This window comes from Pan paniscus, chromosome 1, assembly GCF_029289425.2.
Source record: "Pan paniscus chromosome 1, NHGRI_mPanPan1-v2.0_pri, whole genome shotgun sequence".
Lineage (NCBI taxonomy): Eukaryota > Metazoa > Chordata > Mammalia > Primates > Hominidae > Pan > Pan paniscus.
The window spans coordinates 123,719,265-123,746,459 of NC_073249.2; the positions used below are offsets into that span (position 1 = coordinate 123,719,265).

The following is a 27,195-nucleotide window of genomic DNA, read 5'->3' on the forward strand; positions in this document are numbered from 1 at the left end:
TGACAAGTGCTATGGAAAAATAGAGTGTACAGCGAAGATTGATTGAAAATATCTGAGGTTGCAATTTTAAATGGATCATCAGTGTGTGGTTTATTTTTTAAAAATTATAATTTGGCAAAGACTTGAACATAGTCATAGAGTTGGGGAACTTTCCTGGCAAAGAGAAGAGCCAGAATATAGTTCCTAAGTTGGCTATTAACTGACATGTTTGAGTAGCAGCAAAAAGGCCACTGCGAAAAGGGGGACAGTAAAACGCAGGAGAGGTCAGAGAGGTAGCAGGGCTTGCAGAGCATTGTAGACCCTCATGGAGACTTTTACTTATGCTGAGCAGAGAAGTGACATTACCAGGCATGTTGTAAAAAGATAACACTGGCTACTGTTTTAAGAAGAGACTGTAAAGGAACAGGGCAGAAGCATAATGACCAGTTAGGAAGTGACCTCAGTAGCACATGAGAGACGTGGTAGGAACCAAAGAGTGGTGAGAGTGGGAAGTAATCAGTCTGAAGATAATTCAGAGGTGGATCTAACAGGATTTCTTTTCAGAATAGATGTACATGTGAGAGAATTAATGGACTTGAAGACGGACCTAAGAGTTTTGGTATGAGCAAAGGAATGATGAGCAGTCAGTAATTGAGGTGGCAAAAGTGGGAATAAGGGCAGATTTTGTTGGGGGTGGGGGCATTAGAGGAAAGATCAGAAATTCTGTTTTACACATCCTGAGTGTCCCACGTTAGTGGGAAAGTTTTAAAAGTTGCCGGTCTTCATCTTGGCTGTTTCAGCTTGTATACTTGCCAAGCAAGCAATCCAGTGCCTTTCCTTCAGCTTAGCATTGCCTCCTCAATTCTGCCATTTACTTTCTATTACTAGATTTTGAACTCTGATAAGGAGATTTTATTATATACTTACTCTGAATTCCTTGTAATGCTGAAAAAACATAACTAGGGCTTAAGAAATACTTGTTTCCCGATTGAGTCTTCCCAGATAATGAACTATTGAGTGCAATTTTGCACTGAAGAAAAGACAAGAAAGATAATTGTGCTGAGAAATAACAAAGGTATATTTATTGCCATTCTTTTATTGGCAAAATATAATTCTATGAACAAGGAAATCTGCTTTTGTATAAAATATATATTTATATATAATTGCAGTATGATAATTTTTGGTATGTATATATAAACAGAAGCCTTTCTTTATACATATTTTTCTTCATTAATAATCTATTCTAGGATATACGGTCGTGTCCCACATGACAACATTTTGGTCAATGATGGATTGCATGTATTATGGTGATCCTATAACATTACAATACCATATTTGTGCTGTATCTTTTTATGTTTAGATATTGATACAGTTTGAATGCTTGTCCCTTCAAATATCATGTTGAAATGTGATTGCCAATGTTGAAGGTGGGGCCTGGTGGGAGGTGATTGGATCATGGGGGCAGATCCCTCATGAACGGTTTAGCACCGTCCCTTTGGTGGTAAGTTAGTTCTCTTAGTTCATACAAGATCTGGTTCAGTCTCTTCTCTCTCTGTTGCTCCCACTGTCACATGTGACATGCTGACTTCCCATTGCTTCTGCCATGATTGGAAGATTCCTGAGGCCTCACCAAAAGCAAATGCCAACACCACGCTTCCTGGAAAGCTTGCAGAACCAAGAGTCAGTTAAACCTATTTTTTTTTGTTGTTGTTAATTACTCAGCTTCAGATATTCCTTTATAGCAAAGCAAGAACAGCCTAATATAGATTTTTTTTTTTTTGAGATGGAGTCTTGCACTGTCGCCTGGGCTGGCGTGCAATGGCGTGATCTCAGCTCACTGCAACCTCTGCCTCCCGGGTTCAAGAGATTCCCCTGCCTTAGCCTCCCAAGTAGCTGGGATTACAGGGGCCTGCCACCACGCCCAGCTAATTTTGTATATTTTCAGTAGAGACGGGGTTTCACCATGTCAGCCAGGATGGTCTGGAACTCCTGAACACGTGATTTGCCCGCCTTGGCCTCCCAAAGTGCTGGGATTAGGCGCATGAGCCACCATGCGTGCCCAGACATGTTTAACTATACAAATACTTACCATTGTGTTATAATGGCCTACAGTTTTCAGTACAGTAACATGCTGTACAGGATTGTAGCCTAGGAACAATGGGTTATGCAGTATAGCCTGGGTGTACAGTAGACTACACTATCTATGTTTGTTTAAGTACACTCTATAATGTTCACAGAGACAAAATCACCGAATGATGCATTTCTCAGAATGGTATCTTTGTCCTTAAGCAATGTGTATGCACACACACACATTAAATTTCAAGCAAATGATTTACTTAGGCAAAAAAGTAGAGAATTAGTTAAAAGAATACCAGTATTAAAAAAAATAAAAGATCAACTGAAAATAACAGCCAGTTATTTTTGTCAAAAATGTAGACTTTGGTTTCACTTTTTAAAGAAAGTATCAAATGAAGTGTACCATATGTACTGATGATGCCAGTTACTCAAGCATTCATTTTCCTGCTCTTGATTCTGGTGTTTTATTCCCTGGAATTCTAATGGAAAAGACAAGACACAAATGAAGACATGGTCCTCTTTGGAAATGCCGAAACTCCCCAAAGAGGGAATATACTATTACCATTCCAGTAGTAATTTGTGGGCCTGTAAGAGAACACATTTCAAAGACAGACTTGCTATGGATTCAGAGGAAGATTACAATATAAAATAAATGTAATGATATAGTTTAGCATCTGCACATGCCCACAGAAGTATGACATGTACTTGGAAAGATCAGAAAGAAATTAAAAGAAAAATCTCAACAGATGTTTGCCTTTTTAAAAATGGGCAAATATATATTTTTCATATATAATAAGATTGTAGCTTTCTAGGAAGCTATTTTCTTTCTTTTTTTTCTGTCTTCCTGATTTGTTTTTAAAGTAAGAAATTTAATTTTTGTAAATGCTTTTGTAAAGCACGTGTTGTGGCTTTTTTAGTTGTCAGACAAGCATCTCCACCCAAATTATTTAAGTCCAAAGGGAATGTGTTCTCTCATGTTCTGAAAATCTGGAAGGAGACTTGAATTAGGGTTTCAAAGGATGTCATCAGGAACCAGGCTCAATCCATTTTTGGCATTACCTTTGGTTGGCTTGCCTTCATTTTTACCAACCACACCATACTAACTGCTGGTGAATCAATAGAAAAAGTGCTTTGTTTCCCAACTGTTTGAGCAAAACCTCATTTTGTAATATTGCCTCCAACTGGGTCATGTTTGCTCTGAATTAATCACTGGGCCCAAGGAAATGCAATGCTTTCCTTGGAAGACTGGTGATCTATCCTTATAGCTGGGGGAGGGGTCAGGTAAGGATGAAGGAGCAGTGGTTTCCCAAAGAAAAATGTACTTGCTCTTACCAGGTAAACGGTAATGGTGTAGAACAACAAATGCCAAGTTCAGGAATATTTAATGTTTTGAAAACAGAGCACATCATTTCTTGTCAAGAAACTTTAACAAATTTACTTCTCCATTTGATTTTTCTTATTCTGGTTGTAGTATGTACCACCATTCTCTCAGAGCCAAAACCTCAAGATAGTTTTCACATATCCCTCTCACTTGGCCCAGTCATTAAGTTCTGACAATTTATCTTTCATAATGTCTTTTGCATCTGCACTTTACTTTCCATTTTCACTGCCATCATTCAAATTTCAACTATTATGAAATCTTGCCTAGATAGTTGTTTAAGCCTCCTAACTGATCTTCCAGCCTTCAGTTTTCTATTCTTTACTCATATACACCAAATTGTATTTGTGTTTCTCATTCACATTTCTATGATTGTTCAAAATTTTAATTTTGCTAATCAATGCTACAACATAAAGATGCTGACAATCCCATAATTTTTGTCTAGTATCCAGGACTTTAAATAAAATGTTTTTGTTAGCTTATTAAGTGTTAGCCTGACTCATGAGAAAAAGTTATCCCAAATTGAGTTGAATTTAGGGCAAACACTTTAAGCATCCCTATAGCTCTAAAATTCTGTAAGTAAATAAACATTGTTGTTTTAAAACTTTAGAGCCATAGATGTTTATTTTTTTCTTAAGATAAATGATATAGTAAAAAAATTGTTTTAGAAAAATTAGTGTGACTGGTGTTAGATTGAAGGAAACACTGGAAACATAAAGACCAATTACAGGACTAATGCCGTAATATAAGCATAATGAGGTAAGATCTGGAGCACAGGGGAAAGGGCATAGTAGAAATAAGGAGGACAACGGCAGATTGAAAGGGAGAATTTGACCTCTTCATTTCACTATGAGCCCTTTAAGATTTAGAATTTTCTCTTAATGTTTCCCTCTGTATTGAATAATCACTAGTAGCTAGGTCAGAGCAAACCTTGAGTAAAGTCTGTGAATGCTGTTGAACCAAATTTTGGGACTGATGGTATTAGGAAAGGTTTTTGGTTTGAGTAACTTGAGGCAGTATGGAAATTAATAGTCCAAATGGCATCTTATTTTATTTCTTTTTTCCCTTTTGTTATGTTATGTTTTGTTTTGCAAAAGATAGACATTTTTTATATGCTTCCTGGAGATTGCTTTTTTCAAGGAAATCCCTATGACAGCTGATATGTTGATGCCCTAATGATATTTCTAATTGTTAAGATAACTTGCCTTATAGCATTTATAAAAATAATGGTGAGAAAACCATCGACTTCTTCCTGTTTCCGTATGAATGATTCACCTGTCTTAAAAATAAAGCTGGATGCTACCAAGATTTACGGCTCCAAACTTGTCACGGAAACTAAACCTAAGTTTTGTTTACTAAAGTATAGGATAGAAGACTCTAGGTTCTTGCCTAATTCTTAGTTAACCTTTTAGTACTTATTGGTAATATAAAAACATTGTAGATGAATGGGACTGAGAGAAGTTTCAATATCCTATGTGAGTGGCATTTAATACTTACTAGCTAAACTTCATAATTTGTAAAGCAATTTTGATGATATTATCATATGTAATACTTGAAAAAAATGTTAAGTGAATGTAATAAATATTTTGGACTGCATTTTATTAATTAGTAAACTAAAGCTCAGATGACATAGAAATGTATTATTTGCTTTGCTCAGTTTACTTTGTTTTTTCTGAGATCTGACCTTCTTACTTCGGGAGAATTATACTTTACCCTTTCTAACCATATTATCCAAATAAGAACTTCTCTAATATTACATGACCTCACTTTCATGGCCACAAGTATCTCTCTAAGATGGTTGCATGTCCGTGTAAATGCAATAACTCTTTCTCTGGCCACAGTGATTATAGAAGAGGTAAGTTTTTTAAAAAAATTCAAATCTAGCCAAGTAAAGTTCTTTCTTTACTGCCATTTAAAATTGAAACCATGAGCAAATGTGGGTGAAATTGTGAGGCTTAAAATCAAGAGTTGATAGAGGCAATATTGCCTACTACTACATGGAAGAAAATGAATCTGGCACACAAAGAAGAGATGTTAGAGAAAAGCATTGCTGGTTAGTACTGGTTAGTATCAGAGCCCTGATTCCTCTGATCCTTAAGGCAAAATTCTACCCTTAGCTAAGGCGGTGATTTAACTATATGAATAGATAAATTTTCATTTATTTGGCTAAAATGGGCTCATTTTGGCTTTTTATCATGCTGGCTTACATCAGAAGAAACCTGACAATATAACCTAATGTCCAATATTGCTCAGTTAATTAGTGACAATTGCCAAAATTGATCCTGATTGTCTGGTATCTAAAGTGTGTTTTTAAATACTTGACAATACTTGGTTACTTCTATAAAAACACCACCCATATACCCTAGTATCCCTGGACTATTTTCATGCACACAGGCTCCCAGTGGGTTTTCCTTCCCACCAGTTAGCATTAGTGTCTCATTCTTAAGGACTATCCTTAGGATGTTAGAACCACCACTACCTATGCTCCCTGATAATCATCAGTGACTGGGAATTACTGTCCCCTAGAGACAGCACTTAAAACAACTGACAGATAGGTCTTAATATTCTATCTTCTGGTAAGGACAACTCTGAGGTGTGATTGATCTAGGGTGTTTGCAGAGTTCCACTGCAGGATTGAGCCAAAGATACCTTCCATAGGACTTACTTGATATTGCACTGTTACATGGCCTCATTTTCTTCTCATTTCCCTAGTAGGTAGGTAGATATAGAGATAGATAGATAGATAGATAGATGATAGATAGATAGATAGATAGATAATTGATAGATAGATAGATAGATGATATATAGATAGATACAGATTTTTTTTTCATATGGAATTCTGTCAGAGTGTGCATCAAGGGAATCCAACCTAAGACAATGGACTACCATATGATATGGGAATTCAAGGATTAAGAATGAGAGGCCTCAGGCTAAGAACCTAGGTTTATGATGTCAAAGGCAGGTGGAAGGAAGTGTTTGGGAGAGGTACATGAAAAAGCAGGTACCGAGATAAACCACTATACTTTCGTTATTCCTTACCTGGAAATGAGAATTAATCAGAAAATAATCTAAAAGTGTTATTCAGCTATACTTCCAGTGAATTAAAAGTATACACCTTCTTCACATGAGCCAAACATTACAGAGCAGTATTTTAAATGGGTGTGTATTTTGGCTTCAATTTTAAAGTTAATTTATTCTTCTTGGGTTGTTTCCCAGTATTCACAGCAATGTCCAACATACCTGACTGAAGAGTATTGTTAGGCAGAATCTTAGTAAGAAATCTTTACTGAAACCGTTATAAAAAGGTTGGAATCATTTCCAAAAGTTCAAGATTAAAATTACTAAGCAGCTGATTTGTTGGTTCTCTGAGAAGTGTTCAACCTCTTCTTTCCAAAACAAATACCCAAACAACAATCTTTTCTGCAAGCACAGGCAAACACCTACCCAAGCTGTCCTTTACAGCTTTATTCAAGTTATTAGAGAGTTAAAAACATGGATAATTCACCAAGATAAAAATTACCAGAATTCTGAGACCTAAACCAGAAAAAAGAAGTTAAGGAAAATAGCCTTTGATTTGATTATTTAGGCATTTCAACGATTTATTTGGTTTCCAAAATACTTCTGAGGATGCATTAAAAATTTTTCCAATACATTCACAAAATTTATTAGAAGGAGAAATATTTATTCAGCATTATTTAATTATACTTGTATATTTTATTTTGCCTTCCAGATATCACATATTTTATAGAACTGATCTAAGCCATTGAAAAGACTTAAAAGTTTCATGAGCATGAGGTTTTGCCTCTACAGTGCATTTCCTGCTTTTGAAACATACACCCATACTGAACGTGGGCTTATGAGTGGTATGTTTGTGCGTGTGTATGCTTGTGTATTATTAACTCTTACTGCTCTTTTAATAGCATTTACCTTGCCTCTAGTCTGAATAGAGTTGCCTCTCTGTCCTGATAGTCCTTAGAGCAGTACTTTACTTAAAAGGGTGTTGTAGATAGTAGTCAGAAAAACACCTTAAAAATAATATATTTATTAACTTTTTTTTTCTGATAGACTGTGAGCTACTTGGTGGCAGGAACCATGACCTATTAATCTTTGTATTTGCTGGTTAGAATGTGGGCATATAGAAGATGCTCAGTAAATATTTGCAGAATGAATGAATGAATAAAAAGCCTATGTGTAGAAAGTTCCAAATAGCTGGTATTTCTCCCACAACCCATAACACTCCCAGGAGAAAGAAAGTTGAATTAAGACAGTGGGTTCTAAGACATCGGCTTCTCAATGTTGGACTTGTCTCCTTCCTGAGAATATTAGCAATATATCTTAGAGGAAAATATACAGAAAAAAAAGTGTCTTTTTCTCCTTTTTTTGACTATAGAGCACACTTTTTCCAATATAAAATGTGACATAATAACTTTTTAAGATAGTGCCTTATTTATTTTTTATTCCTCTTAATAATCTTCTCAGTAATTACAAAGTTATTGCTATTATTTATGGTTCATGTTGTAAAATGTTTTATTTTTCATAGAAAGGAACTATATAAATGAAATAAGTTACTAAACCTAATAAGTTAATGAAATCAACATAAAACTGCAATAATTTAATAGTCATGATTTGCACAGTTTTAGATAACATAAAGTATGTGCATTCAAAAATGTTTTCTAACTGATGCTCTAAGCAATCCATACAAATGATGCAAATATATTCTCTCCATCTTATAGATGAGAAAGTGAGGTTGAGAGATTTAAAGTGACTGTGAAAAGTTAAAAAAAAAAAAACAGTCTAGGGAAGCTTTAAATACAGAACTTCCGACTTGCGATTCTGTGGTCTTCTCAATAACCCTATACCCGAATTTGCTTCATATTTTGTGAATTAACTGCAGCAAAAGAGATGATATGTGCTCTATGCCAATTCCACAATTACATTTGTAAGAAATTGTAATATATACATTTTGGGGTTTACACAGGTTTCAAAAAAGTTATATAGTAACAATAGCAGTACTAAAGATGTATAGATAAAATGATGTTAATGCATACAACAATACCAACATTCATTGGTTAAATGAAGGAATGATTATTATGGTTATGTAATCTATATTTTTGGTAAAACAATACTATAGGCATTATTATAATAAATACGTGGAAATTTTTTTAGATTAAGAGAAAGATTCTATCCTAAAATTACTAATTCACACAAATGGAAGCCTAAATTGAGCCATTGTATATCTACTGAAATCTATACTATTTTTCTTCCTGTGTTTTAAAAAGACAAATTTAACAAGAAATTAGAAAAATGTACAAAAAGTCTAGCATCTAACACACTGTATTAAGAGATTTCTTCACTCTTATCTCCTCATGTTCTGAGTGCAAAATCCATGCTTTGTTTACTAATATATTTCTAGTTCTCAAATATTGTCTGACATCTAACAGAAGCTCAATAGGTATTTGTTGAATGAATTAAGCTTAATATATAATTTTGATTACCTATGCTGCATTATATGTACCATACAATATAACTATGCTATCTGGAACAAATAACATTGCATAGAAAATTATGAGTTGAAATCATGAAGGCAAAATCTGGAGGCATGCAATGGCTGTTTTTCCATTTGTTTTGAATTGCTAAACTATATCTAACAAAAATTAACTTAGCTCTGTCTATGTGTGTACCTCTGTCCTCAGTGTTGAGTGGGCAGTCAGAGGAGGGATATAAAGTGAGAGCAGAATCCAACCTGCTTGAAGTAATTTATCATTGTCTCTTATCAAATGTTGTTTATTATTAATATGACATTCACTAAAGGTAATTTTCAATTATGTAGCTACATTAAAGAGAAATATATGAAGTTTCTCAGATGCTATAAATTATAAAGCCAGTCCTAAAATGTTTAGAAAATTCCCTTTCATATAAAACTAAAATATTTATAATGTAAACATGAAATGCTTCAATTAAGCAGAAACAATATCTTAAATCAGAAATTTTCAACACAACAAAATATGTCATTTGTCATATTGAGGATCTTGATGAGGCCCTGAAAACTGTACATAATTATGTAAATATTTGTTCTGCTTAGAGATTTAGAGAATAGTTGTCCCTCTGGTTGCGTATATAGCTTATTTAATTAATTCTTGTACTCCACGAATCAAGGAACTTTATAGAGAGCTTAAACAGATTCAGAATGCTTTCGCAATTTTTAGAGTTTCCAACTTTTCTAAAATTCTGCATATTCACAATGGTTGTATCCAAAATCATTTCAGGTTTAGTTTAATTTCAAGGTATTTTCTCATCTAATAAAGAAATGATGCAAACTAAAGGCTTTTTTTTTTTCTCAAAAGGAGTCTTAAGTGAATTGATGAAAGTAGCTATGTTGCTCATACTTTTCAAATTATAGTAATGCCTATTACCTGACCCCCTAAGCTTCTTATATGCCACCAGTCCTACCTTCAAGAATGGTTGAACTTAAGTGTTCATCCAATTTTCAGCTTATTCTTCCTCATTCCTATTTATAATTCCAAAAAAAAAAATAACTTCTCCTTGTTGCTGTACCATTAAATGTCAATGTACACCTTAGGGCTCAGTTCTCCAGGACATATGTTAGTGTCCATTTTGACAATTTTCCTGTCCATGCTCATTCTGTAATCTGACTCATATTGCTTCTGCTTTCTTTTCAAACTGTAAAAAAAACTAGTTTTTTTTTCCTTTTTATTATGCACCTCTTTGGTTTAATTAGGGAAACTTTATGCCAAAATCAAGATTTTTTTCTATTTTGATACATTTTATTCCTTTAGAATTGTGTGGGCAATTACAGATTTATGTGCTCCCTCTTTAAATTTTCCCCTTTAAAGTGTGCTAACAAGTATGAAGATTCTGTTTCTTGAAGAGGACAGGCACAAGAATAAGTTGAAAATATATTTTATCTTATTGTTGTTAATAACCACCCAAAAGTGTCAATAATAAAAATTACATACATAATATAATATAATACATTGAACACAGTTTTCAGGTGCTTCTCTGTAAAAATGAAAATCTTCAAATTATAAATGATATAGGAAATTAGATAATTGATTTAGTTATTAAAAACTTTTAATATTGGATTTAGGGATACAGTATAGTGTATACTTAAAGACTTATGTAGGATCAAATTATATTCTAGCTACATGCTAGCTATTCAACCTTAATGTAGTGGCCCTCTGTTATTACTCTTTCATCTCATTACCTCTTGTTTTTAGTCAAAGACCTTGCTGTGGTCTGAATGTTTTCAAAATTCATATGTTAAATCCTAATCCCTAATGTGATGGTATTAAGAGATGAGGCCTTTGGGAGGCTCTGCCCTCGTGAATGGGATTAGTGCCTTTAAAAAGAAAAATGCCCAAAGAAGCTTGTTTCTCTCTTCCACCATGTGAAGACACAGGAAGAAGGTACCATCTATGAGAAAGTGGGTGTTCATCAGACTCTGGATCTGCTGGTGCCTTGATCTTGGACTTCTCAGCCTCTAGAACTGTGAAAAATAAACTTATGTTATTTATAAGATACTCAGTTTATGGTATTTTGCTATATTAGCCCAAAAGGACTAAACAATCTTCAACTTCACTTTTTTTTTTTAAATCTCTCCCTTACTGTCTTCCCACACACTTGAATTATGTACCCTGTCTCTGGCTCAGAGTAAATGAACATGCCCAAAGTTAACTGTTCCATCATGATGCTTCAGATTCCAACATTTGGCAAAGGTGTGGGCATGAGACATAATCAAGGCAAGTAAGGGCGATGAGGTTTTTCTTGAAATGCTAGAGCAGAAGTGGTGTCCCATCTCCAGGCTCTTCCTGAGAGATTCCACATTTAGTGGGGCAGCAGCAACCTCGTTGCCACGATACCATCTGACACTGAAGCCTGTTCAGAGGAGACATGGCCGGAAGAAAGTGTAAAAGTGAGTGCTAATGATGTTATTTGTGCCTAATGTTCATCTGTGCCAGAGGAATGCCCTATTTTAGTATTATCAGTTATACACGTTAATACATTTCTTTTTCACTTAAGCAGTTTGAGGTTGGTTTTTATATTCAGTACTTCTAATAATTTTGATGTCAGAATATGGAAATGTTAGGAGTAATAGTTTCTAAAATTTTTAAATCGGATTAGTGGAAATAGTGTATACAGTGGCTAAGTGCCCTGTGTACTGGGTTGGGAGACTGGCAAGTCTTATTCGCAGTAGTAAAACAGTTAAATAGAATACTGTTTGATGGGTTGCGTCATTTAGACAATGAATTGAGTGAGGCTAGAGGAACTACGACTTCATAGAAAAAATTTAGAATGCTGGAATACGTTGGCTGTATTTTTCACTTAGTAAGGATCTATAAGAAACAGAAAAGCTTGGTTGCAACTAGTCTATCCGGAGGAAGGGAGACAAGAGAATATAATTTTTCTTAAAACGTCCATTTTGGTTAGGGTCTGCTATTTATGATGGTTGAGGGACTGGAAATCTGAGGCTTTGCGGGATGGCAATGCTACCATTCAAACTAACAATCAGAGGAAAGGTGGCAGGTAATAATCAAGGACCTCATGGTATGTACTTCCTTCATCACAAGGAGACAATTGCTTCTGCAGAGTTGTGGCCAGAAAAGAGAAGATTATATAGGGTTTTGTGTACCCAGGTTTTCAAATTACCCACTGAGCTTAAAAAGGGAAGATGTGAATTCCAGAGCTAATATAGCATTTTATTGCTCAGTGAAGCCAGGCTGAAGATGAACGGCAAGAGGCTTAGTTTTCTTCATTTTCTGTTGGCGTTTCTGATACTTGCAGTCTAACGTAGCTTTGCATTTTATGTTACATTTAATCTCAGAGACCCTTGCTTTCTTATATAGGATGATACACAATGTGATATAGGAATGACAGTAACTTTCTTCCAAGGTGGTATTAATGATTAAATTAGACCTTACAAATAAAAGATCTAGCACAAATGCCTGGTTCAGAGTTGAGATTTGATATGGCAACAAATATTAGTACAGATAGTTCAAACCTTGACAAAAGTATGTTTAGGATAATTAAAAGTGTGAAAATTTATATAGTGAATATTAAACTTATGGCATGTATTATTTGAACAGACAGTACTGATGATGTATTAGTCCATTTTCACATTACTGTAAGGAAATACCTGAGACTGGATAATTTATAAGGAAAAGAGGTTTAATTGGCTCACAGTTCTGCAGGCTATACAGAAAGCATGATGCTGCCTATCTGCTCAGCTTCCGGGGAGGCTTCAGGAAACTTACAATCATGGCAGAAGGCAAAGGAGAAGCAGGATCTTATTACGTGGCTAAAGTAGGAGCGAGAGAGAGAGCAGGGAGGTGCCACATACTTCTAAACGACCAGATTTCATAAGAACTCACTCACTATCATAAGAACAGCACCAAGGAGATGGTGCTAAACCATGAAAAAACTGTCCCCATAATCCAATCACCTCCCACCAGGCCCCACTTCGAACATTAAGTAGGTAATGACAATATAAAATGTTTTGTAAAGTGTTATGATGGTGAGAACACAGATAATAGGCACATAAACTATTAATATATTGGGAACAGGTAGGGAGAACTTAAAAAGTATTCTGAACTGAGTTCTTGAAGGAAGAGTCAGCCAGGTCTAGTGGAGTTGTGAGTGGGGTTGTGGTGGGAATCTGGAAATCATTCTCAACAAAGAAGCTGAGATTAGTAAAGGCCTATAGTTAAGAAGGAGAGCACTGGGCATTGGAGAATTCCACGTAATTTGGTGTGACTGGAGTCAGATAAGGAGAAAGATGGGGTGGAGATCTCACCAGTGGACAAATTATGAGAAGCCTCATATACCTGCTAAGGTTTGAACTTCATTTGTAAGGCTACCAGGAGCCATTGAATTACTTTGTGAAGGTGAATATCACAAGATCCTCCTTGCTTTTTAAAAGAATCCCTCTGGGAATATGGAAAATGTATATAAAAGGGCCAAGAGCCTGGGATGGTGGCTCACGCCTGTAATCCCAGCACTTTGGTAGGCCAAGGCGGGCGGATCACCTGAGGTCAGGAGTTTGAATCCAGTCTGGCCAATATGGTGAAACCCTGTCTCTACTAAAAAAATACAAAAATTAGCCAGACATGGTGGCACACACCTATAGTCCCAGCTACTCTGGAGGCTGAGGCAGGAGAATCCTATGAACCTGGGAGGCGGAGGCTGCAGTGTGCCGAAATTGCACCACCGCATTCCAGCCTGGGCGACAGAGCGAGAATCCATCTGAAAAAAGAAAAGAAAAGAAATAAAAGCCAAGATGAAAAGCAGGAAACCAATCTGGCAAGGAGTAGTAATCCAACCAAGAGAGAATATTTGCCTACACCAAGTTAATGACATAGGCATGAAAAGAACTGGACAGATTGAAAAATTATTAACAACCTAGAATCTTTACAATTTTTTGTCTGATTGAATGCGGGTAGTGAGGTACAAATTTTATCTCAGGAAATGAGTAAATGCAGGTGTCACATATTGAGATAGAGAACAAACAGAGAAATCAAGGTATAAAACAATGGGTTCAGCTTTTGCATATGTTAAATTTGATGGGCTTTTGGGACACTCAGGCAAAAATATCAGGTAAGCTATTAAAGGTATTAGAAAAATAGGATTGGGATTATTTTAGTTTCTTTTTTTGACGATTGATTCAGGGTAGACTATGTATCAAGTTTTTATCAATTAAATGTAATGGGAATTGTGCTAGGGCCCTCTGGGAAAGATTTTCTCCCTTGATCAAAAGAGTTTTCTGTAGATAAGTCTTGCTCCTTCCTTCATCTTTGAACACTGATCTATAGGGTCCTCATGCTTGCAACTGCAGAAAGCTTCTTATGCCTGTGAAAAAAAAGCAAGGAGAAACACGGAGAAGTGGAGCCAGAGTCCTGATATTTCTAGGTCACCAGAATTACCAGTTCTGGAACCACCCAATCATAGGCTTATTTTAGATGAGTTAATAAAAACCCTTATTGTTAGATTAATTTTTTATTTTTATTTTTGGTAGCTGAAAGCATTCCAACCTGATGGTTGAGAAGTAACTTAAAGATTGCTTCAAAGAGAATAAAATACCTAGGAATCCAACTTACAAGGGATATGAAGGACCTCTTCAAGGAGAACTACAAACCACTGCTCAATGAAATAAAAGAGGATACAAACAAATGGAAGAACATTCCATGCTCATGGATAGGAAGAATCAATATCATGAAAATGACCATACTGCCCAAGGTCATTTACAGATTCATTGCCATCCCCATCAAGCTACCAATGACTTTCTTCACGGAATTGGAAAAAACTACTTTGAAATTCATATGGAACCAAAAAAGAGCCCACATTGCCAAGTCAATCCTAAGCCAAAAGAACAAAGCTGGAGGCATCATGCTCCCTGACTTCAAACTATACTACAAGGCTACAGTAACCAAAACAGCATGGTACTGGTACCAAAACAGAGATATAGACCAATGGAACAGAACAGAGCCCTAAGAAATAATACCACACATCTACAACTATCTGATCTTTGACAAACCTGACAAAAACAAGAAATGGGGAAAGGATTCCCTATTTAACGAATGGTGCTTAGAAAACTGGCTAGCCATATGTAGAAAACTGAAACTGGATCCCTTCCTTATACCTTATACAAAAATTAATTCAAGCTGGATTAAAGAGTTAAATGTTAGACCTAAAACCACAAAAACCCTAGAAGAAAACCTAGGCGGTACCATTCAGGACATAGGCATGGACAAGGACTTCATGTCTAAAACACCAAAAGCAATGGCAGCAAAACCCAAAATTGACAAATGGTATCTAATTAAACTAAAGAGCTCCTGCACAGCAAAAGAAACTACCATCAGAGTGAACAGGCAACCTACAGAATGGGAGAACATTTTTGCCATCTACTCATCTGACAAACAGCTAGTATCCAGAATCTACAAAGAACTCAAACAAATTTACAAGAAAAAAAACAACCTCATCAAGTGGGCAAAGGATATGAACAGACACTTCTCAAAAGAAGACATTTATGCAGCCAACAGACAAATGAAAAAATGCTCATCATCACTGGCCATCAGAGAAATGCAAATCAAAACCACTATGAGATACCATCTCACACCAGTTAGAATGGCGATCATTAAAATGTCAGGAAACAACAGGTGCTGTAGAGGATGTGGAGAAATAGGAACACTTTTACACAGTTGGTGGGACTGTCAACTAGTTCAACCATTGTGGAAGACAGTGTGGTGATTCCTCAGGGATCTAGAACTAGAAATACCATTTGACCCAGCCATCCCATTACTGGGTATATATGCAAAGGATTATAAATCATGCTGCTATACATGCACACGTATGTTTATTGTGGCACTATTGACAACAGCAAAGACTTGGAACCAACCCAAATGTCCAACAATAATAGACTGGATTAAGAAAATGTGGTACATATATACCATGGAATACTATGCAGCCATAAAAATGATGAGTTCATGTCCTTTGTAGGGACATGGATGAAGTTGGAAACCATCATTCTCAGCAAGCTATCACAAGGACAAAAAGCCAAACACCGCATGTTCTCACTGATAGGTGGGAATCGAACAATGAGAACACTTGGACACAGGAAGGGGAACATCACACACCAGGGCCTGTTGTGGGGTAGGGGAAGGGGAGAGGGATAGCATTAGGAGATATATCTAATGTAAATGACGAGTTAATGGGTGCAGCACACCAACATCGCACATGTATACATATGTAACAAATCTGCACATTGTGCACATGTGCCCTAGATAGAACTTAAAGTATAATAAATATATATATAAAAGGAAAAAAAGAAAAATTAGAGATAGCAAATTAAAAGTTTTTTTAAGTCTATTGAGAGTTTTTATAAGTGTAGTATTATCAATATGTATAATAATTTTATAATTTTAGCACAAATGTATCACTGGCTAAAATAAAGTATGCTTACACTAAAAAAATGCAAAGGTAATTATTTATGGCATATCATAAAACTATGTAAGTTTCAGGGCCTAGTATTAATCTACATTTAATCAGCATGAAAATGTTCCAGTAAATTTTTTTACACTGATCGGATATTTGATGCTAACAAAGGTTTATTAATCAAGAATTAATTTTTAGGTATGATAATGCTATTGTAGCCTTGTTTTTTATACAAAGAGTCATTTTCTGAAATACATACTGAAATGTTTATAGATAAACTGATGTGATACCTGGGATTTAAATATATGGGGTGGAGGGAGGTGCTAAGTGGATGTAGATGTGAATAGGGTCTGATTGACAAGGTATTGATTACTATTAGGGTAGGTAATTATCTTCGGATAAATTTGGATCTCTATAATAAAAAGTTTTTTTAAAAAATACTTAATTTGTTTAAGGTCAGCACATACTCTTCATTTATTTTCTATAGATTTACCTAACCAAGAGATGGTCCACTTGTTTAAAGAATCAGTGAGAAGATAATTGAGGCGGAAAGAATGAAACTCCTCCTGTCACTTAGGAAAGGGTCAAAAAGCAATCAATTGAAATAAAAGCATCCACTGCTTCCAGCCCCTCTTGGCCCCATGACAGTCTGAGACATAAGCAAAATACCTGATCAAGCTTTTACAAAGGAAAAGGGACGATTTACACATGAGAATTTTTTTGTAAGTAGTAATAGTCTATGATTAGGTAATGGGCTGCAAAATCTCGAGTTTCTAATCACTAACCTGAATTTATGCTAAAAAAAGATTTTTATTTTTAATTGGCTCCATTCACTACTTTCCTAAAATATGAATAATCTCCAATTCAATATTTCCTATCTCAGAAAACTTAAAATAAAATGCATGTGCCACCTTCAAAAAAAATAAACATAACTCAGTGGAGTGATTTTAGGTGACTCTTCTAAAATGCTGCACTGTGAGGAAGAGAAAATTAGCTATTATTTGGATGGAGATGTGGCATCAAGGAAAGGTTCTTTTTTTAACTGGAAGACACTTAACAATATCAAGTTAATAATAATTATTATTCAGAAGAATGAACACTAACATTAGAGAGGAAACTATAATTGAGAGAGAAATGTTAAGGTTATAGGCAAGAGAATATGGAGTTGATTGATTAGGAGAAAGCTTTGGAGAAAGAAGACCTCTTCCTTTCTGATAGGAGGCAATTTGGCAAAGGTGGATGAACGTAATGTTTAAGTGATAGGTAGAGTTCATGGCTCTTATTCAGTTCTGTCCCCAACTCTTTACTGTATTTATTTTGTTCAGCAACCAGAACAGAATGTTATGCTTTGAATCATCAATGAGTGAGAATATCAGGGATTTCTCTCAATAATCAGAAAAAATATGCCCACCAGAAAAAAATAAAAGTATCCTCAATATGTAATGTCTAGATGAGGGAGAGCCTGCATATTTTGAGCAGCACAAATAGCAGCTGATTAGGTCAGTAAATTGTCAAAAATCAGACTTGTGGCCAGCTGGCTTATAGAAGCACATAATGTTCTGGAGAACCCAGGAGTCAAATTGGTACCAGCTGAGGAGAGAGATATTGGGCAGAATGCCAAACTAAATAAAAAAGATATAAGGAAAGGAAAAAATCTGAGTAGAAAATAAAAAATGGAACATACCAAAGAGTTATTTGATAGTTGTTTTTAAAGATACAACTGAAGAGGTTTTCATTTGAAGCCTCAAAGCTCAAAAAGTGTTCTCTCATTACACTCAAGGGAGGAATGGAAGCATTTCAACTGGCTACAGTAGGAACATACCAGGAAACCTCAGACTGTTATGTACATGATTTCCATAAACTGACATTCTGCATTTAGCTCTTTCTTAACTGGATAGTACCAAGAAATGAAATCCAAGATCCATCACTGTAATTAACTTGATTATGCAATGGCAATACTTTCCTCCCCCAAAGTTACAATGGATATTAAATTGTTACTGAACATTGAAAACTTAGAATTGATTCTTAAATTGAACAGCAATAGATTAAAGGTATGCTTTTTCATTTGAAAATATACCTCTCTTATAAGATTCTGCACATAGAAATTCATGCCTCTAACATTATTTCCAGATGTACTTCTGGCAAACTTTAAATTTTTTTAGCTAAACCTGCTTTTGAAACCATGTGACTGATTATATATTATAGAATAGAACCATTTTTAAGGCTGAAAGTCAAAATAGGAGATTCTAGTGATTACATATTTAGAGTGATTTCCCATTCCAGAATGATATAGAGTGCAAGAATAATAATGATCCCACCCATAGCTTAATTTCTTTATATGCATGCCAAAAAATTTAAGAATTGAATTAATCTTTCTCTGATTTATGTATTCCAAGGGCAATGGGAAACCATTAATGAAATGCTATGTCTTCCAAAAAGTGATTAACCAGGTACAGAGGAATTGGCAAGTGCTCAAAAAAAAAAAAATCTTATTTAGTGTTTGGGCCAAAACTGTAAATTATTTTCAAATTATTTTCAGCAGACACTTCAATGCTCCAACGAACTAAGAAGAATCCTATTTTTTCAGCTGGGAGATGTTCCTCTTGGCATAATATCAAATCTACAAAAGCTCAAGCAAAAAAAAAATGGGAGAAAGTAAAAACATTTAAAATATTGTAAGTGTGAGGCTCTAATATATAATGGCAGAGTACATTTTTACAAAGAATTAAAATTCTTTTCTTTATTTTTATGTTTCTGAGAACACTATTCAAATTAGTTAATTAGCTAAATATTTGAAGAGCACTTGATTTTGTTTAAGTGAGGCACTAGTACTTATACATTGTAAATGCCTTTTCTACCACTTCTATTTTCCCCTTTCCCTTGTATCTCTATTTTTATAGCTTAAATTAAAGATAGGTTAAATAAACTGGCATTAATAAATCAATGACACCAGGCTGTAAAATAAATAAATAAATAAAAACTTATGCAATACATTTTGGCATTAAAAGGAAAGCATCTGTAAATCATTTCTTCATATTCTCATTGTTTAAAAAGTATAGATATTAAAGAAAAAATGCAAAATGAAGAATCAGATAATGAAAAGTGAAAAAAAATCTTCCATTATCTCACTACCTAAAGATAACCAACAAAAATATTACTTTTTCTGGCCTGTAACTTGATGACCAGTCTTTAAAAAATTTATACTTTTAGAGTAATATTTAAAATGCAATGTGTATCACAGTATTTTTATAAAAAATATATTAAATTTTATGTACAGAGAGATATATATTTTAAAAGATATATATATGTATATACCTATGTATGCATATATATACACACATCTCTTTTGAATGACTATGTAACAGTCTGTTGAGTGAATATCGAGATTGATTATAATCTTTCGTTATTATAAGTAATATTGATGATTGTTTTATAATAGTGGCACATTATTTGTAATAGTTGCCACAAATTACTGAAACAAATACTGCTGAACAGCTGTTTTGTGCTAATCACACTGCTGGGACACAGTAACACACAGGTAAATAAGACACAATTCCTGCCTTAAGAAGCGTAAAGCAGTGGAGGAAACTCCAAAATAAACAGGTAGTTTATGTAAGATTTTGAAAGACTGACACGTTAGTAAGCTAAGGCATTCATGGTGTCAAGAAACTCAGACTACTGTACAACTAGAGCTGCCTTTATAAAGAATTTTGCACCAGGGAAGAGGTCTGCATCTTGGTGTTCACTTATTATAAGACAAATTTTACCCTAGTGTAAGACCGTGCTTTTTCTATTATCCAAGAATAAGTTGGGTTAGTGTAAATAGGCAGAGGCTCACAGATTCTTGGAAGTATTCGTCAAAATTTTTGAAGGAGTTTCTTCAAAAAAAGAGCTATGCTGGAGAAGTGAGGTTGTACTGCGAGGCATTTAGTCTATGACACTGGGTGGCACCGATGATCCTGTAGGACTATGAACTTTGGGGCATTTTCCTAATTTACCATCTATTAGTAAAATATAATATTTAGGAGAGCAATAATGGCTATTAAGAACCTTGAACAAGTCCTGGTGCAAAAATATTTAATAAATATATGCTGATTCAGTATGAAAAAAATCAGTCTCTTTTCAAATAAGCCATTTCAGACATTCAACCTCTGGGGTTTTGACTTCTATCTGTCTTTCAGTATTGCATAGAGGACATACATTATAAAGGTTTAAATATAATGATACTACAAATACAGGAACTTATATGAGTGAAGGAACAGAAAGTAAGTAAAAGTGTGTTTAAATAGACTGGTATCTTTCTGACTGGCTCCAAGCTTAGTATATTGTGTAGGATTCTATTTGTAAGTCTTCCCCCAAATTCCCAGAAAAGCAGGGTAGCCAAATGAATGATGATTCCAGGTGGTCTGCCCATTCTCCTAAAAGGCTGCTGCCTTTGCACAGTGGCTGTCCTTTTCTTTCCTGAGTCCCCTTCATGTTGCTATTAAAAGGACCACAAATTTTCATAAGGATTTAGGATAACAAAGAATTAAGTTATCAGTTAAACAGAATGCTGGGTGACTAGAATACTTACCTGAGGGAAAATTCTGGGGATCAGAATTTTCAGCTAATTTTTGTATTTTTAGTAGAGATGGGGTTTCACCATGTTGGCCAGGCTTGTCTCAAACTTCTGACCTCAGATGATCCACCTGCCTCAGCCTCCCAGAGTGCTGGGATTACAGGTGTAAGCCACCGTGCCAGGCCAAAATAACAATTTTTTAAAGACTTCCTTGTCTCCCATCTAGAAATAATTCCCTATTTCATGTTCTAAAAGGTACCTCTATCATAATATTTTTGTCATTTTGTTATAATTATTTGTCTGATGCCCTAGTTGGAGCACAGGTTCTGCAAGAACAAATACCTATAGAAAGTCACTGAATGAAGATAGTCCAACAGCCTGCAAGCCTAAAATGTGATGTTTTGAATATGTATTGATATGTTAATAACTCTAGACTTCAATTTGCTCATATCCTGGGCAAGAAGAGCAAAGCTGGAGGCATCATGCTCCCTGACTTTAAACTATACTACAAGGCTACAGTAACCAAAACAGCATGGTACTGGTACCAAAACAGATATATAGACCAATGGAGCAGAACAGAGGCCTCAGAAATAACACCACACATCTACAACCATCTGATCTTTGACAAAGCTGACAAAAACAAGAAATGGGGAAAGGATTCCCTATTTAATAAATGGTGTTGGGAAAACTGGCTAGCCATATGCAGAAAACTGAAACTGGACCCCTTCCTTACACCTTATACAAATATCAACTCAAGATGGATCAAAGACTTAAACTTAAGACGTAGGACCATAAAAATCCTAGAAGAAAACCTGGGCAATACCATTCAAGACATAGGCATGGGCAAAGACTTCATGTCTAAAACACTAAAAGCAATGACAACAAGAGCCCAAATTCACAAATGGAATCTAATTAAACCAAATAACTTCTGCACAGCAAAAGAAACTATCATCAGCATGAACAGGCAACATAAAGAGTGGGAGACAATTTTTGCAATCTATCCATCTGACAAAGGGCTAATATCCAGAATCTACAAAGAACTTAAACAAATTTACAAGAAAAAAAATCAAAAAGTGGGCAAAGGATATGAACAGACTCTCCTCAAAAGAAGACATTTATGTAGCCAACAGCCATATGAAAAAATGCTCATCATCACTGGTCACTAGAGAAATGCAAATCAAAATCACAATGAGATACCATCTCACACCAGTCAGAATGACGATCATTAAAGAGTCAGGAAACAACAGATGCTGGAGAGGATGTGGAGAAATAGGGATGTTTTTTCACTGTTAGTGGAAGTGAAAATTAGTTCAACCATTGTGGAAGACAGTGTGGTGATTCCTCAAGGATCTAGAACTAGAAATACCATTTGACCCAGCCATCCCATTACTGGGTATATACTCAAAGGATTATAAATCATTCTACTATAAAGACACATGCATGCATATGTTTATTGCAGCACTATTCACAAGAGCAAAGACTTGGAATCAACTCAAATATCCATCAATAATAGACTGGATAAAGAAAATGTGGCACATATGCACCATGGAATATTATGCAGCCATAATAAAGGATGCGTTCATGTCCTTTGCAGGGACATGGATGAATCTGAAAACCATCATTCTCAGCAAACCACCACAAGAACAGAAAACTGACCACCACATGTTCTCACTTATAAGTGGGAGTTGCACAATGAGAACATGTGGACATAAGGAGGGGAACATCACGCACTGGGGCCCGTCAGGGGGTGGGGGTTAGGGGAGGGATAACATTAAGAGAAATACCTAATGTAGGTGATGGGTTGATGGGTGCAGCAAACCACTATGGCACGTGTATACCTATGCAGCAAAACTGCATGTTCTGCACATGTACCCCAGAACTTAAAGTATAATTAAAAAATAATAAAATAAAAAAGGTATATTTCAACTCTACTATTTTATATATACATAATGTATCTCTCTTCTGTTAAAACAAGTCACCCATTACTTTGAATTAGCAGAAGTCATGCTACCAGTTAATATCTGATAAACCTTTACATTATATTTGAAATAGGAAAAGATGTTATTTTTCTTTTCTTTGATGTTGACTCTAGTTGTAAAGCATTGCTTTTATTGCATTCTGCTTAAACTTTACTTTTTAGTTTTGTTATTTTTCTAGGTAAATTTCTTAGTTTATATTAAAATATTACCAGATATTTTCATTTACTATCATTAATTATCCTGCAGCTACCACTCTCCTTTGAATGGAATTAAATTACATTATTTAAGGTTTGGAAAATGTTATTGTTCTTAAGGTTCTACTTCCTTACCTTGGTTCCAAAGAAATCTTTTCCAGTTTTCCAAACACCTTTGTATATATGGAAGCTAGAAGAGCTTGTCTTTAAGGATTTTTGTTTGGCCTGACACTTTACTCAAAATTTTTCTGAAAACTCATTTTCCTGATGTTGCCTTAAGTTCTGCAAGTCTAAACCTTAAAGAAAGCAAATGCAGCTAAAAGCAACTATATTTGTAGAAGAACATTGAGCTATTTAAGAGGTTGACCTATTGGACATATGTAAAATGCCATAGCAGTTGGTGATACTTAAGTAAGGCATTAATAGTAAATTAGAGCAGTTAGACTTATATATAATTTGGGGAAATTAGTAACTGATTATTACCAAATAAAATCCATGAAAAACAAGCTTGATTATATTTTTCTCCAGGAACAAAACAGGATATATTTTAAAATACCATGGAAATTTCAGCAGGGGTGCCATGAAACTGATGAATTTGGCCTGGCGCAATGGCTCATGCCTGTAATCCCGGCACTTTGGGAGGTCAGGAGATTGAGATCAGCTTAGCCAATATGGGGAAACCCGTCTCTACTAAAAATAAAAAAAAATAAAAATAAAAAATAAAAAATAAAAATTAGCCGGGTGTGGTGGCGCTTGCTTGTAGTCCCAGCTACTCTGGAGGCTGAGGCAGGGGAATCCGGGAGGGAGAGGTTGCAGTGAGCCAAGATCATGCCAGTCTGGGGGACAGAGCGAGACTTGGTCTCAAAAAAAAAAAAAAAAAAAAAAAAAAAAAAAAGAGAGAGAAAGAAAGAAAAGAAAGAATCTGAGGAATTTTTATTATCGTCACATAAAAGGAATTAGTTCTAAGCAATTTTTCCAAGATATGTTGACAACATGGCTAGTGGATAAAATTAATTAAAAAATAAAAGTTAAAACAAGTAATAAATAGATAATAAATAATCTATTATGAATAATTCACATATTCTCTCCCTTTAAAGACAAAAAAGAGAGAGACTGCTTTGAAAATGTTAAATACTAAAATTATTTTTTGTAGGCTTCTATCTGACATTTTGCTATGTATCCACTCCCTAATTTTTTTTAAGTTTTTAAAAATTAAATTATTTTCCAGTGGAAGGACATTAAACAGCACAACATTTTCACATGTCCTAGAATGTTTTTATTTTAGTGTAAGCCTTAACAACTTATTCCTTAACATGTACTTTGAACTTAATGCCTCTGGAAATATTCTTCTTTAAGAATAATTAAACATAGTTTTATAAATTTCTGGATTAAAATTAATCCAGTAATTTCATATGCTAGAGATACATAGTAATCTCTTCTGAAAGGTGGAGCAAATATAGAAATGAAATAAGAAAATTCAGTGCTATTTTTGAACAAGCTGAAACCTTTTAACATTTATTTGCTGCATGAAGATAGTCAAGTTAATCCCTTTGAACTTCTATTTTCCCATCTTGATATAGGAAATACAACTATAGTTACTCCCTAGGGTTCTTGTGAAGATTAAATGAATTAATTCTAACATTTTTCCTAGTCAAGATGTATTTGAGTATCGAGAGAAGCTTATGAGTTTTGGAGGTAAAAGGAGAGGGGCCTCAGAATCAGGGGCTATTCTCCTAGTTTTTGTTAGTTCTTGTTCTATCTTCTGCATTCTCATTGGCTTAGTGGTTACTGACTGTCTTTCTAGCATCTGATGTTGAAATCTGAGTTGGTGAAATTATGTTCTGTGAAGAAGAAACACTTAGCAGTAAACTTGGCCTTACCTTGGGTTTTGCTAGTGTGGCAGGCACTCTGAATTCAGTTTTATTTTCTATTGGCTTAGCTGTTTCTATTATAAGGTAATCTTGTCTGTCAATATAGAGGCTCCATGGTGGACCAATTGTCTCTCAACTCTCAGACATCTCTGTGTTTTACAGTGGGACTCATGAGGAATTCTGGATTGCTGCTATGTCATGCACAATTAGTGGAGAACTAAGGTTTGGAATATCGTCTTTCTCATGCCCTAGAAAAAACTCAATGAAGAAAGGTAAGTGAAATATTTTATACATACATAATATATAAATGTACAATAACAGTATATTTACTGTATATGAACAGTAAGTTAAATATTATATATAAAATATGTATTTATATATAAATATACATTGTGTATATATATATTACATCATGTATAAATTATATCATATATTACATATATATTTAGGATGTAATTTATATAGATGTGTGTGTGCATGGCAGCTAATTATATATATATGCTTGGCAGCTAGTAATTAATTTAACCATCATGACGAAGTGAAGAAAGCTCTCTACTTGATATTTTTCATTAGAAACCAAGTTTAAGAAATAGTTGAAATTGATTGAATCTGTAGCCAAAATAGATTGATATAAAAATAACAAGACACAGCCTATTGAATCTACATTTAGTTTCATTATTAGTCCACATCCTTTTTTTCAGGTTTATTACTTTAGGATTAGTCATTGTATTCTCCAAATGCTCTAAATTATTTTAAATGCTAGTAAGTGTGAGAGACGTAACCATAAAATCTTCTCTACCTCACTTTTTTCCATAACGGTAAAATAAACTAAAAGCCTTGGGCAGAATTAAACATTTGTTAAATGAACACTTTGTTCAATGAATATTAGGATTTCCCTGAGTCTTGCTCAACACTTACATAGTATTGCAGGCTGAAAGATTTGTTTCCCCCAAAATTCACATGTTGAAACCCTAAACCTCAATGTAACTATAATTGGAGACTGGGCCTTTACAGAAGTAATTAAGATTAAGTGAGGTCATGACAGTGGGTCACTGACCCAATAGTATTAGTGTCGTAAAAAGAGACACCAGAGAGCTTGTCCTCTCTCTCTCTCTCTCTCTTTGTGAGCACAGAGGAAAGGCTTTGTGAGGACAACCAGAAGATGGCTATTTGTAAGCCAGGAAAATTATAGGCAACTGTAAGGTTGTCTATCATACACAAAGATTCACACTTGAAAAATGTTATTGCAGGTGGTTGTACTTGTATAAACTCTTTCTGTACTTTATCTATTAGTTAACAGTTTTTTCTTTCTAGTCCTCATCCTTAAATTGTCCCAGGCTAAAACATACCTTAGGATTGTATGGATATTTCTGCTGGGCCCAGTGGCTCATGCCACAATCCCAGCCAGGCTGAGGCTAGAGGATCACTTGAGCCTAGCAGTTCAAGACTAGCCTGGGCAACATAGTGAGACCTGATCTCTACAAAAGGTTAAAACAAATTAGCTGGGTGTGGTGGCTTGCTCCTGTAGTTCTAGCTACTCGGGAGGTTAAGATGGGAGAATTGCTTGAGCCTAGCAGGTCAAGTGTGCAGTGAATCATGACGGCGTCGCTGCACTCCTGCCTGGGCAACAGAGTGAGACCCGGTCAAAAAAACAAGAACAAAAACAAAATAAAACAAAAAAGACAAAAAAACTTGTGTGGGTATTTTAATTGTCTTTACCATTATTAAGGAAAACAATCTGATCAGATAGTGGCAGGAAGTTGTGAAAGATTTAACACATTAGATTATACAGTGTTATTTGCACTTTATTTGACCTGCCTGAAAGAAGTAATGTTTACTCCAATAGCATACATTTTTATTGCAGAATTTCAACAATGTGGCCAGTAAGTAGTTCCTGCCTACCCCATATGTGTGTAAGTCCTAACCCAATAACATATTACAAAATGAACAAATTCATGACCTCAATCACAATTCTTGGCATTATTTTTTTAAAAAAGAAAGTGGTCTGGGAGAGACACAAGACATAAAATTTGCCCTAGTTTTTGAAGGTATGGTAAAATAAGGCTAATCAGAGAAAAAAATAAAAGAAATCAAAGGCACCCAAGAATGAATGAGCAAGAAAAGTCTGCGGGTAGTCTTCAAGAATAATTTTAATAAGAAATATTAATTTCAGCAATACCTGTTGTCATACCTGGTTTTTCCCTAGAATGGTCAT

General features: G+C 35.0%; 1 non-coding gene across 2 annotated transcripts in view; it reads left to right on the forward strand.

Annotated features, from left to right (window-relative positions):
• LOC103784425 (uncharacterized) overlaps positions 1–27,195 on the forward strand; it is a 294,503-nt gene that overhangs the window by 222,848 nt on the left and 44,460 nt on the right. For both annotated transcript variants that reach the window (XR_004665026.3, XR_008626072.2), the window contains one exon: positions 25,143–25,252. This is a non-coding gene — a transcript (uncharacterized LOC103784425). The remainder of the gene's footprint in view (positions 1–25,142; positions 25,253–27,195) is intronic.